Genomic DNA, 17,322 nt, shown 5'->3' with positions numbered 1-17,322 from the left:
ACTGAAAAACGAGTGAAAAACAAAAAAAATGCATGTGACTTTGAACTTTGTGGGGTAGTGATAAGGAATTCGTGGTAGTGACAATCGTTTTTTTTAACATTGTTTACTTTTAGCTTAGTGAGGATGTTTAATTTAATGATGATTTACCTAATGGACATGATTTAGGATTTTAAACTTTTATTTGGTCTTTCTAATTAGATTACTGGAATACCTAATGTTGGTAAGAGTAAAAACTAAGTTACAGGTTTGCTGAAAATATAAAACAAACATTTTGGCCGACTGCTGCGTAGGTGGCAATAAGGTCTAGGTAAGTATTTAACTGAAAAGTAATTAAGAACTTACAAACAATTAATTTAATAGGTACTTTATAGCACAAATTTAATATACCTAGGACAGGCGCGAATCAAACTCAATAAAACGCAACACTAAAGTGGCATAAATTTTGAACGGCTAAGCCGATTTTCATAAAATATGACTAAGAACACTCGGGGTAGGTATAAATCGAAAATCGGATTAGTCGTTTGGGAGCTATATACAGAGACACGTTAAACTTATTATATCCCTTATTTTTGTCGGTAGAGTTACTTATAATAGACCAAGGTCGAAATGTCGCAATGCTAGCGAATCGTCGTTAAGGCATCCGTGTAAACGCGTCCTAATGTCGCAGGACAAATTATAATAAATTTAAATCAGCGCCATCTATGTAAATTAATTATAACTAAATGTTAGCTGCTACTCAACAATAGATGGCATTAAAAACATACAATTATACTTTTACTCTTTTTTTGCTACTCAACACTAGATGGCGGTAGTCTCAAACTTTTTGTCTTTCGTAGATGACGCTAGATGCAAGTAAAAGTACCTATTAAATTAATTATTTTCTTCTTTTAATAGCGACAACTTGCAGTTATGGTTGGCTTTTGGTTATTATTTTAAATTCTTGTATAAAATATTTTACCTGTAGTTAAATAAACAAATAAATCTCTTGATGAGACGAATGCATACATATTTGTATCTACTGTTGGTTGAAAAAAACTCATTCTGTCAATTGGGCTGGTAGAGATTGCTTTAAGCAATAAGGCCGCCTTTTTTAACTACTTTATTTATATGTTGTAATTTTGTAATATTTTCTTTTATGGTATAAAATAAATAAGTACCTAGTTTTCTATTCTATTCTTCCATTGTAACCGTAAGTTGTTCAAAAAGCTTATCCTTAAGATATATCCCTTTACCACTGCTCATGTGTAGCACGACGTGTCATAAAGGGCGCATGATCTCAGAAATATTACATTAAAATGTAATCAGCCACCACGCGCCCATGAGGGTCACTTCAGCTTAAAAAATCTAACCAACTTTGAATGAATGTCCTCCTAGCCGAATTTCGACCACGGCGGCCAATCTCAATTGAGATCAGCCATCTACGCAGGAGTAGATTATAGTGCCCAAGTGTGTGCGCAGTACACAGGAGCACTCTCTGTTCCATCACTCTCATAGCCCAATGGGAAGGATTGACCGACACGACTGGAGAGAGCTAGGCGCAGGACCGACTGCTTTACATGCCCATCCGACAGCATGGATCGTTGCACTGTTTCGGACATCAGGTGATCAGCCTTCTATGTCCTAACCAAACTTAGAACCACAATTTAGAAACACAAATTGATGGTCCCACCCGGGAATCGAACCCGGGACCTCTGGGTCATGAAGCGAAGCTTCTACCACTAGACCACAGAGGCAGTTAACCAACTTTAAACTGTGATGGTCAACATTAAAAGTAGCAGAACTTTTGAACGGGTGAGCCGATTTTGTACTAAATAATACTAAGGGCTGATTTTTCAATAGTCAGATAAACGTAATCTGAGGAATAAGATGCTGTCGCGACTGAATGTTTGTATTAGACAGTGACAGCTACAATTTTATTCCTCAGATAACATTTATACCTACTATTGAAAAATCAGCTCTAAGAACACTATATTCCTCGCCATTCCACGGTGAAAGACATCTGACAGATCCCTTATTACATTCGAATAAGGGTAGTTTTGTTTGTATCAGATGTCTTTCCCTGTGGAATGGTATATAGGGACCTATCATCGTGAAAAAACAGAATGAAAATCGGTTCATCGGTTTGGAAGTAACTCTACCAAAGACATAAAGACACGTAAAACTTATAACAATAAAAAAATTCCGTCGGGGGTTAAAAATACGAAGCTTTGGATCGCAGCTGTAACCCCGACTCTATCTCGTTGCATTGAAAAAATGAAAATGAAAAATGAAAAACGTTTATTAGCCATAAGTAGGTTTACATTTTGGTTCCTGGCTCCCAAACTAGGATACCCTGTGCTATGGGTAGCCAGGCATCTTTCGTGTAAGTACTTAAACTAATAAAATGATTATAACGTACGTGCAGGCTGAGTAAGTAGGTACATTACATTACATAGTAGGTAAGTATTTCATTTTTGTCGCAGACAGAGGTTTTAATATTATATAGCATTAAGCGTGCCGTTTGAGTGACAATTCTCATTCGTTCGTTTGTCAACTCATAGAGTGACCCTCCGGAGTCGGAACCCCTTTGTGCGTAAGTCCAACTCACACTTGGACAGTTTTTGCCAAGATAGATAGATAAAGCGTTTATTTGATCCACTTTCTTACATACACAACAAATCACAACGACAGATATACATAGTTGTACTTATAACGAAATAGGAGCTATGATAAAGATTCAAATAATTTATTTCGTAAACTAATAATTTATTTCCTATGCTAGTTACAATAGTTGATGGGGAATCCTTTTAAGTATAAAGTACCAGGAAACCCCGCTCTTCCATATAACTAGTTATAACTAGTACATTTAAAATAGTTTACGTTACGACAGTTTCAGACTATGTAGTTATTTATGATATTATTTACATTGAAGATAGGTTTGTACTTAGCAGGTTGTGTGGCAAGATAGAGTAACCTCATGCCAACGGATCGATGCAGTTCGCACTCCCTTTTATTATGTTAATTGAGTAGATTGTTTTGCCTCCTCACGGTGTATCTGTTGTAGTTATGACAGGGGTTATAACTGCTTGTTATGACTCGATTACGTGCAGATTTGATTTAGTAAATATCACTTTTATTGAACTGACACATCTAGTTATGTAGAGTCTATAATGCTCCATTTATGAAGTAATTACCATAATAATTGTCAAGGGACTTCTTATATAAAACAGGTACATCTATAGAGGAGCAGGTTTCCTCACCTGTAAATTTAATTAATGGCATTATCAAAATACTTCATCTTCTAATCGTGTCGAGAACAAACTAACAAAGTCGCTATATAATATATTTCCTGAATTTATAAAAATACTTAAATAAATAATGAATTATAGGTACTTTAAGTAATAAATTCCGAAAACTTTCATCGACCTACCCAGTTTTTGAACGAAAAAATTATAGAACAAAAAACACCACTTGTTAATAAACACAAAATTAAACATACACAAACAGTTAAACTACTGTAAGCCGGCGCGATCCGCCCTAATCCGGCTTGAACCGGCTAAATCCGGATTAATAGTCTGTCAAATTAGCACAAGGGGGCGCCGGCACCTGTGCCCCGCACCCATATGTTTATTTTTGCAAAAAATGGCGCAAAATTGACTTTAAATGGTGGCTGTATTTAAACGGGATTATTTATGTCATGATTGAGTCTTTTGTGCAGTGTTTTGGATGGAGAGCGAAGTGGGTGAAATATTAATATTGTACTAATTGCTTTTTCCTTGTAACAACGAAAGTACCAAATTATTGTTTGTGAAAACTTTACTGGCCTATGTACTATTCATTTGATAAGTAACATTATGTACTAAACTAAGCATGCTGTTTGTTTTCCAAGAAATAAATAAATAAATTGCAAAGTTTTTGAGTTTCTGTAGGTGTGTACAGTTGATGTACACCGATTTCAAGTAGTTGTTTTCTGGGCGCTTCCGTGCTTCGGCACGTTAAGCCGTGGGTCCCGGTTGCTGTTTCGGCAGCATTCGTTAACCCTAGTCAGACCCCTTTGGGCAGCTTGGAAAAATCGAACAGTCGGGTTCCCCTCTTACCCGACAACTCTCTCAGCACAAGCTTGCTTGTGTTGGAGTAGGCCAGCGTGGTGGACTAGGCCTAAACCCTTCGGGAAGGAGACCCGTGCCCCAACAGCGGGGACAAAATAAGTTAATTGTAAATAAGTTGTGATGAATGTATAACTTAGAAACTATTACCTGATGTTTATTTTACATAAGATAATTATGATAAAAGTAATATTCTTAAATGTGCTTTTAAAAAGCGCAATAATTATTAACTCAATATAACAAATGATATCAGCAATATGCCTCGTCAAAAATCACTCAAAATTATTATTTAAAAGCGGAAGTGCAACCGAAACTCTTAACAGCCCTATTCAATAAACATCTATAAGCATTTTTGAAGATCAAATAAAAACGATCCGATACTCCACCATGATGTGCCATCAAAACATTTTAAGGACTCCACTTAAAACACGCTAACAGCATTCGTAAATGCGTGTAATATGTCACATGTAAAAGTATCGCCCAATAAAGCCACAATTAGCGCGGTAAAAAAGTTTCAATTCAAAAATAGAATTCGGGGGGACGACGAAATGTGTATTCCTTGTTTGAAGCTTGTCTATGCTATTAGTTAAAAATTTACCAGCCAGTAGAGTTTTGGTTTAATGGAGATGGGTGCATTCGTAAATTATAATAAGTATTACGTTGGTAATTAGGTATAATTTGATTGAGTAAAAAATACAATGCTAGGTACCCTACATCGACTCTTTTTATAAAATACATACACATTCATACATGCATAATATGCTCACAACTGTAATTGCTGAAGGGAAGTAGTGTAGGAGGGGGTAGTAAGGGGTGACTCGCAAGCGAATCACCCGCTTTTCGCTATACATTTGCACTCACGTGATAAATCGCAAGCCATATCTCCGTTTTGGAATAAGCACAATGCACTTAGTGTGCACATCTATGTAGAATCTAGATGTGCAGGATTTCTCACTATGTTTGTCTTCAGCGTAAGAGCACGTGGTATAATTCTACTAAAATGTGTGTGTGTGTGTGTGTAGAAATAAAGAATATTCTATCTATCTATCTAAAATACCTTACACATAAATAATTCAATTGTACATGGCCGGATTCGAACCCACTACCTCACGAATAAAAGTCAAGAACTTATCCGTTAGACCACCACGGCTCTACTTTTTGCTCTTTACTTAGTGGAAGCTTGTGTGAAAGTACTTAGTATAGGCACTTATCATGAAAATATGGTGCGGTGATTTCAATATTATATTTCAGTGGACAAATAAACGGTATTATTAAAGAGATGTAAAGGCTCACTGACATTTTGGCAAATTGTAAAAGGTTATATTTAAGACAATGAACAAAGTTTGTGGCCAGTCACTAAATACACTATCATGGCTAATTCTTCTTTACAAACTTATCAGAAACTTTTATTGCCCAATGCAAAACCGGGGACACTTCCACCACAGAAATCTTTACACCAAAAAGGTTACAACTTTCTTACACCAAATTATGAACGCAACCGCGACGGAAAAAAACTAAGGTACTGGCCGAATAGGTTCCGCCTCCTTTCGGCTTTGCCGCCAAAACAAGTTGACAATACGTCAGAGAGAAAAGAAAATATTTTGTCATGTCTAACAATAGGGTTTTTGCTTACCATAACTTTTATTTCTCAATTTTGACCGCCATTTTGTCAAGGTCGCGTTGTAGAAACGATTTTATAGTTTTACGGTAGTGTTTCAAATGGTTTTATTGTACTTGTAATGTTATTACGATGTCTACCGCAATATTGTGGGCAGTAAAGTAGAAATGTCTCCTTTTATTTCAAGTTTTGAAGGTCTCCAACATGTGGTTTTTACCTTTTACAAAGATGCCGCGGTTTGGAAATAATGATGGTCGTTCTAAAGTTGTTGTTCTTTAACAACTTTGACTATCTCAACTTTTACACACTACCCATTCGTATTTAGACACAGTTATAATTATTTCTCTCGGGTAAGATTATCTCGCAGAAAATTTGAAAAAGCTATGTACTTACAAAGTTGCTCTTACATTATCCGCCAATTCATTTTCATAAATTCCCCACGGTAAAACGTAGCCTATATGTCAATGCAGTGTGTCAATTCACAAACTTTCATCTTTTAAGTACGGTCTATAACCTATAATATTAGTAGGATAGTGGGATGGCCGTAATAACATAGGTTTTCGTTGACTGCACCATGGATATATGACTTTAGTTTTGTAAGTTAACTATTAAGTACTTGATATATTTTATTTTTCTCTCAGCTAGTATCTCATATAATATGGAAAACCACACAACGCGGAGACGCAATGGGGCCTCACGGTTACAAACATACAACATATCCAGGCATAATGGAACAGGCCTTTGATTCAATTACTTAATGGTCATCAACTAATCATAAAGTTAATTTTTTTATAAAAAAAAAAACAAAAGTAATGATTTTGCTGTTAAAAATATAGGCTTAAATTACCACGCTGCGCCGTAGCATGTCGTAGCCAATATGTTGCTACGAGTCCGTCGTAGCATTTTCGTAGCAGGTGATATTGATATACAGCTAGAAGTGTATACTAGCTAGATAACCGCAAACGGATATTATGTGATGTAAGTATATATTATGTATATATATATATGTATATGCACTCACGACTGTAATCCCCGAAGGGGTAGTCAGAGGTGGCTCACAAGGTCACAAGCGAGCCACCCACTTTTCGCAGCACATTTGTACTCACGTGATGTAAGTAAGCGAAGTGAAGCGTCCGTAGTCGAGGAAGCGTCCGTAGTCGAGCGGGCCTCAGTGATCGTAACTGATCGCTGAGGTTAAGCAACAACTGACACGGTCAGCCATTGGATGGGTGTACAATTTCAAGTGGTGCTTTTCTGGACGCTTCCGTGCTTCGGACGGCACGTTAAGCCGTGGGTCCCGGTTGCTGCTTCGGTAGCAGTCGTTAAGCCTAGTCAGAGGCCTTCGGGCGGCTTGAAAACATCTGACAGTCGGGTTGCCCACTTACCCGACAACGCTCTCAGCACAAGCTTGCTTGTGTTGGGGTCCACCAACCCGCACTTGGCCAGCGTGGTGGACTAGGCCTAAACCCTTCCTTCATTGGAAGGAGACCCGCGCCCCAGCAGTGTCGACGTAATGGGTCGTGATGATGATGATGATGTAAGTAAGTAGTTGTAACAAATTATGAAATTTGCAGACTTTTTATTATTTTCTGATATTAACATATATGTTTAAAGATATGGTAAAAGTATATGGTATATGGTTAAGATTATTAAGTACTTTTCATAAATTTGTGCAAAATTAAACCTGGCATATTTTTTTATTTAATTTCAATTGCCGTTTTCTACTCTTTGTGCCAGGCTACTCAGAACAGGCACTCCAACAATCTTCTAGCCTAGAGCCTGACCCTTTCGGATCACAGATAATAAAACTCAGTAATTCGGCGGCACACAGATAAAAAAACGGACCAGCCATTGATCCCGACCAATCAGGTCACAGAGCCTTGGGAATTTTTGACGAGGTGACACTGGATACAGGTTATATGGTGAAGGGTTCCGCCGCTGTTTTAAAAATATTCATTATAAATATGATGAATAGGAATGTAAAACTCGCAGTAGTTCTATAACTATATAGACGACTGAATGGCGTAGTGGTTAGTGACCCTGACTACTGAGCCGATGGTCCCGGGTTCGATTCCCGGCTGGGGCAGATATTTGTTTAAACACAGATATTTGTTCTCGGGTCTTGGATGTGCCCGTAAAATGGCAATAGGCCCGCCCCCTATTACATTGGGACTAACATACACTCTGGCGAAAAGTGGGTGCAGCAATGCACCTCTGCCTACCCCGCAAGGGAGTACATTAGTACAAGGCGTGAGTGCGTGTTTTTTGTTTTTTTTTCTATAACTACTCACGCAGAAGCTCTATGGCTTCCACTATGTTATTGTATTTTAGATGTTTCCTTATGTCTGGTAAGTAAAGTTGGTTTTGCTTTAAAGTCATCAAATATGTATGGGTTTTCGAATGTCAAAAAACCAATAATATAATAGATAGAGTATAGTTTGTCTATATCCTCACGGATACGTTAAGTCGTAGTTAAATGAATAAATTCCAAGCACTAAGCACTAACATAGACTTATTTAGTCTATGGCACTAAGTTAGGTACCTACTCCTAAACGGAAAAGTCTAGTTTAATGACGCCGTCTGCAATATTCAAGTGAACTTAATAGCGCATCTGAATATTACCAACTATAACGTAAATAATGTGTTAAAATTTTAAATTACTTAGGGCAGATTTTTCAATTGTCAGATAAATGTTATCTGAGGAATAAAATTGTTGCTGTCACTGTCTAATACAAATATTCAGTCGCGACAGCATCATAATTATTCCACAGATAACTTTTATCTGACTATTGTAAAATCAGCCTTTAATGTTTTTATAGGAGGGCCATTTGGTGCCGGCATTTTGTGATTACAACCTTTTTTTCTACTTCGATGGGTGGAACTTATTCATTTCTTGCGAGAGTTGCGAGTGTATTATAATAATTTTCCGAATTACTAGTTACCAATTACCTACATTACATTTGAGAATCATCATCAGCTAATAATCATCCACTGCTGGACATAGGTCTCTCCCAAGGAGTGCCATAACACTCGGGCCTAAGGTCGTCAGTCCAGCGGGCAAAAATATTATTGAGGATAATACTAATGATTTTTTAAGTATTACAAATTTTACCTATCAGCTAAAACCTTCACTGGTGGCCTCACCTGTCCACAGAACTCCAAAACTGCTCACAGACCATATAAAATTTAACACTGGCGACCGGAACGCGATCGCCATTTGTCGCAATAAAAAAAGGATTGTCTTTTGATTCCAATTTCGAATTCAATTCGCGCGGGTCACACGCAGCCATGATTTTATACCCGACGCTCGAGGGTTGCCAGTGACGAAAATTTTAATAATAAATGAGGTGTTATTTTATTCACAAGTTGGTATGAGTGGAGTGTAATTCCGCGTTTCATTGTCTATGGAGAGGGGTGGGTTTATAATTTGTTCTGATTGAGCAAGGTCCGCGACTTGATTATGTTTTGTTGTTATTGTTTTTAATTAGGTACGTTTTATATTTTCATCTGTTAATGTAGAGATTAACTCCATGATTAAAACAGAAAGGTAGGTAAGAATCATTCTTGTAAGTATATAATTAACTAACAAATAATAAAACCTTATGTATTAGAATCTAGGAATCCTTAATAAAGAAGCAAGGAGCTTATAGTAAGTACTTCAAACATGGTTTATAATTTAATTTGTGAAAAACAAATGCCAGCTAACATTTTGTTACGCTAGCCCGCCAATTTCTTTTTTTTTCAAATCAAAGTCCAGGCACGGGCCCTGCTCATAAACAGCCGGCGGGTGGCATCACAGATATCCTCGCGCGATCATGTCTCCATCTGCACTATATTTCCCTCTCAAAATGTTGCAGACCTCCTTTGGGAGAACCTTCGTGCGTTCATGAAGCCGTAATTTTTCTTTTAGTGCAAAGGGTCCACCTTCCGTTTTTTATGGCGACAATTTTTCGCCGTAAACTGTATAGTTTGGCGCGTGATTTGGTACCCGAACTCTTGATTTGCTGGTGCAGGGTACGGAGAAAGGCAGTTTATGCAAAATGCCGAATGTTGTAGTGGTTAGTTGCTCTGACTGCTATGTTGACGGTCCCGGTTTTGAACCTCGGTCGGGGCAGATATTTGTTTAAAGACTGATATTTTTACTCGGGTCGTGGTAGTTAATTTTTTGTGTTGTATTTATGTATATGATGTATCTATCTATGTTTTTGTGTAGCTGTCCGATACCCATATCACAGGGTCTGCCAAGACTGGGGTCAGGTGGCCGTGTGTGAGATGCACATAATTAAATGTATATACATATAAATATATTTTAATATTTGATCTATGCCTACGATATTATGAACTCTTAGAAGCACTTGCCGTAATAAACGTAAAAAATTAGGTAGAACTTACATTAGCTTCTACCTAATTCTTACTCATAGTAAAACAAGTTAGTAAAGTACCTACTCGGTACTCGGTACAGAAAAAATGTGTGGTGATAGATTTATAAGTTATTGTGTGAGATACCATAAAACCCCGCAATAAACTGCAGTAGTAAAAGCTGTGTTTGTTTTCTCTGAAACGTGTTTGCCCAGAAAGCGTCTATTGTCATGCAAGACCAATCAGTTTGCACTCATCGTTTTTTTTCTTACCAGAAACAAGATTATTTACATTTTACAATGGCGACCGAAACTAATCATTTGCTACTGGAACCTAAACAAGCAGGCTAGCCCAGCGGGAAACCAGCCATCAGCGGCCGAAATAAAACCTTTTTGGACAATTACAGAACGCGGCAATTTGAACGCAGCCATAAATTGACGTTTGTCACTAAACGTCAAAATGTTTCCCGCGCTATTGTTTTTTTACCGCCTTTCTACGTCTCTGTTCAACACCCATTATGCCAGTGTTGTATAACTTTACGGCGAGCCAGCCACAAAATAGCTAGGTAAGTAGGTACCTAAACGTTGGAAAACAGTTCGGAAATAAAATGTAAAGCGCGGAAAATGGTTACAAAATAACATCTTTCATTGGCAACAACAAATTAACCGGATTCTGCCGCAGCGTCAGCCATTCGTCTCGCGCCAAAATTAACGTCGTTTAGAACGTTCCCGCGCAAAATGGCTTCGGTGGAGCGGCGGATAAACGGCTATCATTGTCCGTGGAAATAACTGAGCGGGGCGAGCTCGATTGTTTTATGATATCCTATTAAAGTATAAACAGTGACACTACAATGTAACCGGGTGCGTTTCACGAAATTTCTGAAAGTTGGTGCAGGGAAAGGGTTAGAGTGGTGGTTCAGAAAGTCAGCAAACCTCAATTCTCGACCACTAGTCTTTAAAGTCTGGTGTTAGAATTCATTGCAAAATGGATACTATTTACTTTTTTGCAATGAATTCTAACACCAGAGATTAAAGACTAGTGGTCGAGAATTGGGGTCCAGGTTTGTCTGTACGTAGAACAAGATTTTGTTGAATAGTAGGTAAATACGTAGGATGAAAGTTTTCATTAGATGCAAGCGTAATTGGACGAGACATAGGCGGCAAAAGGTTGACGTAACTGTAGAGTGAATATTTTCAGCTTGTTCATACTTACCTACTTAAAATATTATATTAACTTAACAGGTAGTGGTTGGATGAACCTATGTACATCGTGACAGAGGTCAACGTCCAGAAGTGGTCGATAGTATTCTGACTATTTTGCATGCTGGTAGAATAGGTACATATCTAAGTACAAATAAAATTGTTATTCAGCTTAGTATTTTCCAGAGTTGTTACAAAATATCACAAATAACAAAATACACTCTCAGAAAAGTTACATTGTATGGCTTCTTCTCGCTACTGCAGCTGAATAAAAGCACGAAAATTACTTTACCAGGCTCCATGTCGGAAAAGGCTTAACTACCCCTCACTTCGTCTCTTTTCAGCCAGTGTGAAAACATATGATCCTCTCTTTCACTCTCACTGCGGAAAAGCGGGCGAAGTAAGACCTTTCTCCAGTAAAATGGCTGCATGAATCGCCCTCGCCTTTCATGATGGCTGATTATACAATACAATACGGGCTAAAATCCCGTGCACGCTTTTCCCAGCTACCTAACGGGAAAATGTACAGGGACTTTCTGACCGGAACTTTCCAGTGAAACGGGCCTTTATCTCTGTTCCGCCATTGGCTGTTTGAAAAAAACTACGCCGCGCTGTGATTGGCCGAAACAAATTGCTCGCGCCGCGTTCTTTATGGTCGATTAATTTAAAAAGTCTTAAGTGCTGGCTGAGGGTGGTTGTAAGCAAAGAGGTTTCGACCGATTTAAAGACATTTTCGTTCTAAGCCTTTGAATATTGAGGCCAGAATAACACATTTTCTTGTCTTAAACTAAAATCTACCAGAAGGAGGCCCGGTTTCTATATTCATTTATATTGTTGTCCTTCTAAACACAATATGTCTTTTTTTATATTTAACTCCCAAAAGTGTATGACTTGTTACATTATATTTCTTCACACCAATTTAATGGTGAAGACAGATTATGTCCGCATTACAATGGCCACCGAAGCTAATTATTTGCTACTGGAACTCAAACGCAGCGCTATAAACAAATAAATCAGCATGGAGTCTATTATTGAGTTCACAAAACTTTTTGGACAACAACTCTATGCTTTGTTGGAACCTCTTTGGAATTTTTCGGATGCCATCTTTGTTTTTGTTGACAAATGGTCGGTTTTCTTTTGTATCACGTAAATAAGGAGTCATCACTTTATTATTATAATAACTTTTACATTGCTGGTTAGATAAACTAAATAAACCGCCTGTTTTCATTAGTACTTGTAGGATTGCAAATAAAATATAGCTATTTAAAAAAAGTTTTTAATTAAATCATAAATAAATATAACCTATAAGTTTTTTTCGTGAAAATAGCGTCTCATTCCAGTTAAATCTTGCTCTTAGAAATTAAAGTATTTACTTATCTATAATTTATAAGCTTAAATTACTCACACATACAGCAGTACCACATTCTCAATGTATGTCTATCTTACATTTTTTGATCAATAAATATTTTATTATTATTATTATTTTTACATATGCCCATTCAACACCGCAGACGTGTGGTCACCCTACACGAAAATCGCTCTTCGTCTATTATCCAGTTATCATTTATATTACATTTTTATCTAACAAGAGATATATTTTTCATGCATTATTATTAGAGGAAGAGGGAATGTCATGTTTGCGACACGCAATAAACTGCTAGATAGTTATTTAAGATAGTTCAGCCATGTTTGTAATAGGGTGCGTAGATCGGATCGTAGTAATCAGATTGATCAAGCTTATGTAGAGTCAATTTAATATGCGTTTTTGAGTTCTGCCTCTTTTACCTAGGTTACTCTAAGCAAATGCAAATATATTGCTCATTGTTAAATAATATGACCTATTGCTTTGTATTGAAATATAACTTTTTATATGTATACTGTATTCATTCTTAATTTGTACAAAAGATAAACAATCTTTGTGTTTTTAATAAATAAAAAAAAACTATTAAAGAAATAAAGTACAGCCAAATTAAATGTTTTAATTACGAAATCAATCATTTTTGTTTGTAAGTATTTCGTTTATCATTATATTTTATTTTATAACTTAGTTTTTAAATAAATTTAAATAAAAAGACACTCTAAAACTGCCCAAAATCTGTGCCAAGTAAGAAAAAATACATTTATATAGGTACTTTTTAAGACTGAGCAACAATAATTGTAGGCTGTATTAGTATAGGTAGTTATTGTATCTGTAATTGAAGAGCTAGTATTTTTTTTTATCCATCAATAAAGGTTGGCTGAAAGGTATTGCTTTTTGGCAATAAGCCCGCCGTTGTATGCTTTACTGTGTTTCTAATTTTTCATGTTTTTATACTATGTTTTTGTGTACAATAAAGTGTTGATAAAGTTATCCCTATTTTTTTTATTGTACAAAATAGAATCAACCTACCTAAATATTTCATCACCATCACGACTTATAACGTCCCCACTGCTGGGGCACGGGTCTCCTTCCAATGAAGGAAGGGTTTAGGCCTTGTCCTCCTTGTTGTCGGGCAACTGCGCAACCCGACTGTCAGATGTGTTCACGGCTTAACGTGCCGTCCGAAGCACGGAAGCGTCCAGAAAAGAACCACTTGAAATCGGTCACCCATCCAATGGCTGACCGTGCCAGTTGTTGCTTATTTATTTATATGCAAAATTTACTCTCTTAACTCTTAGGGTTGCCTGGAAGAGATCGCTTTTAGCGATAAGGCCGCCCTTATTGTATTATAGATTTTAAGTATTAAATAAAGTTATTAAAATAAAGTTATACTACTACTACTACTACTTAACGTCAGTGATCAGTTACGATCACTGAAGCCCGCTCGACTACGGACGCTTCTATTTAGAACATTTTTATTTAAGTAAGTACCTATAACATACCTAAACTTTTCTACCCTTTAATAATTGCAACAAAAACGTAGTAAAAATATAGAGTTAATAAAAAAACACAGGAAAATAATCATATAAATAAAAACCATAGTCACCCTACACGAAAAGCAATTTCTCCCCGTTATTTCTTTATCATTTATTAGGCTCTTATCTCTTCCCTCATACGTCGGATGTATTTTTCATGGCTTATTATGAGAATTGGCTTTCATTGGCTAAGATAGAGGTAGTATATTAGTTGTTTATTTAGGTTACCCAAGCCATAAATGACTAAAGACAAAAGAATATGTACTTACCTAAGACAAAATTGTCTCTTTAAATTGAGGTCACTTGATAGAGTTTTCTGATTAGGTATATACACAATATGCTTAGCCTGCACTTACGACCTCTGAAAACATAGCACCAAATTACCTCTAAACGAAAAAAAACTATCTTAATAACGCCGTCTGCAATAATGAAGAACATTTAATTGCGCATCAGAAAATCACCAACTACCTACCTACAAATTAAAATATTTTGATCAAATTCTAAGTTTGAAAAAAATGGGGCCATTTGGTATCGACGTTTTGTACCTAAGTGGAAATTTTTCATTTCTTAGGCATTTATTTTGAAACTTACTAAATCATTATTGCATTGCCTTTTCCGTTCTCCAAACTTGTATGCCGTGTTCATGTAGGCAATTAATGAGCCAATCAACGCACGGGGAGCGTCGCCGCCATCTTGTTAAGGCCGTCACCAACCCTACACGTCAATAATGTGCGGTCGCCCTTAATTAAAGACGCACGTTGACACTATTAGCAGGGTGGACATGTTGCACGCAGTGTTGGGACTTGTGGTAGAGTGAATTATAATCGTGACTTAGTCAAACCTTTGAATCATGCTGAAAAACCCTAGTCCAGCTCTTGTGATAGTCTTCGATATCATAGATTAGCAATATGGAATGTCACATACAGAAACAAATAAAAAAACTGTCCACATTTTGTTTATTCTCACACCGTGTTTGAAGTTCAACCTAATGACAACGATTATATAGTGCGACAAACTTATATGTTCCGGTGAAAGCTAACTAAATTGATCCATATCTCATTATTTACTAATGAATTATAGGTACATTGATATAGATAAGATGGGTTTATTAAAACCACAAGAGCGAATAACCACTACTAGCAAACTTAAAATCTTATAGAATGAAGAAATATTACACATTTACATGAACTGTCACCGGAACAGATAAGTTTGTGGCACTGTACCAATGAATAAAGTCACAAATCTTCTAACCGAACTAATTCAAAATAAGAGTTCAATGGATGAAGTGGAGTGTTATTTATATTAAAATATCGTTGTTGGACACACTAAGAAGAAAATCTATATCGTGAACCAAGACCTCGTACTGCCTGCAATATCTCTACTATGTGTCTTTATACGTACACGCTATGACTCTCCTATTGTCTGCCGCCAATGGCGGGTGCTACCGGTTTTATTAGTTCGGTTATTTACCGACAGAGTGAATTAGTGTTCGCTCATAGATGTATTGCCGGGACCGAACCGCAAAAGAGGAGGTTAAAGGTCTTCGCACATTATAACAACTCACCGGTGACTCGACTCTATGCTAGATATTGATATTTAAGCCCTGTGTCATAAAATTTCAAGGTTTAATTTCAAAAAATTAATATAAATTAGTGTACAACGAGTGGCCTACGCATCGTACACTAAATGTCTAGAAAAACTAAAGGAGTGTGAGTAGAGTTGCTGCCGCGTTGGCGTGGAGTTGTTATAATGTGCGAAGACCTTTATAGGTTTCATGTGTATGTCGGCCGTCTGCGTCTCCAGTAGGAAAACAGTTTGTCGCCGCCAATGACTGTGTTAGCGGCGCGGCGTATCGCTTTAGTACTAAAGTAAGTAGGTAAGTACACATCTAGAAATGTCTAGAATCTAGCACTGCATTAGCTGAGTGGACAACCTTTTTGACGATGACAGGAAATAATTTATGTTTAAATATAATTTAGTTGTAGTTAACTTTATTAGTATTGCTGTCGGTGTCAAATTTTTTTTTTCTTTCTTTCTTTCTAGATGTGCAGGTTTCCTCGCGTTGCCTCTTTTTACCGTAAGGCTACGCTCGGACAGGCGCCTAGCTAGTCGGTTAGCGTGTATCAGTGCGGCCATTCACGAAGATTCCAGAACGTTCGTTTTACTGAGCTACTCGCTTGGTGACTCGCTAGGCGCTAAGGAAACCTCCTGCCTGTGCGGACGTAGCCTAAGAGTATTGTTTCTAAAGAATTTATTGTTACATGGCAGGATCCGAACCCACAACCTCATGAATGAAAGCCGAGACCTTATTCCAGACCTTGCTACACCACCATCACTCTGCTTGCTAGTTTCGGGCTCACTCTACGCATTTTTATAGCGTAACGGCATTATAGCTTAGAGAATTTATAGTACTTATAGACAATTTCATCCATCTTAGGGTCAATTTATACTAGTACAGAGTCGAAGCGCATCGAAGCGTCTATTCAATACTGAACATTACAAATACAACATTAACTCCACAGCATAACGCACACATTGTTACTGAGATTTTAAAAAGTCGCGCGCATTCTTCGCGATTCGCGCGTCTACGCGTGACCAACGCAACCAACCATTCGTGCGGCTTTGCTTTAGGCCCGGGTCTCCTATTTACGCCGCAGATCGCGCCCAGCGTCACGCCGCCGCCGCCGTAGGCCGCGTCACAATGCTCATTATGTCTACGCGCCAACGTCGGCGTGTGAGGGAGACCGCATCAGTACATTTCTATAGTAAGCATCGTGACGCGGCCCACGGCGCGACGCCGGACGCGACCCACGGCGCAAATAGGAGACCCGGGCCTTCGTTGTGAAGAATTTGACGCTTCGCTGCGCTTCGACTCTGCCCCAGTATAAATTGACCCTAAGGCCTACTATCTACAGGAGCAAACTGTTGCTATATTTTTCTATTATGTGTTGCCTTTTTAAAATGTAACTAGTCCGTGGGTCACACAAAAAGTGGCCATTGAGTGCGCTGGGTACCTACTTACTTAACGTAGGCGCCGCTATATTATGATGTACGTCTGTCACAGCATTCGATACTATTTTCGAATCTACACAAACATATGGAAAAAACAAATGTCACTTTTGGAACTGACAAATTTGCCTTGCTTTTTGACAGTGACAGTTGACGA

The sequence above is a fragment of the Plutella xylostella genome, chromosome 2 (genome assembly GCF_932276165.1).
Source record: "Plutella xylostella chromosome 2, ilPluXylo3.1, whole genome shotgun sequence".
Taxonomy (NCBI): Eukaryota; Metazoa; Arthropoda; class Insecta; order Lepidoptera; family Plutellidae; genus Plutella; species Plutella xylostella.
The sequence above is the reverse complement of the archived record's forward strand: the minus strand, read 5'-3'. Positions refer to the sequence as shown.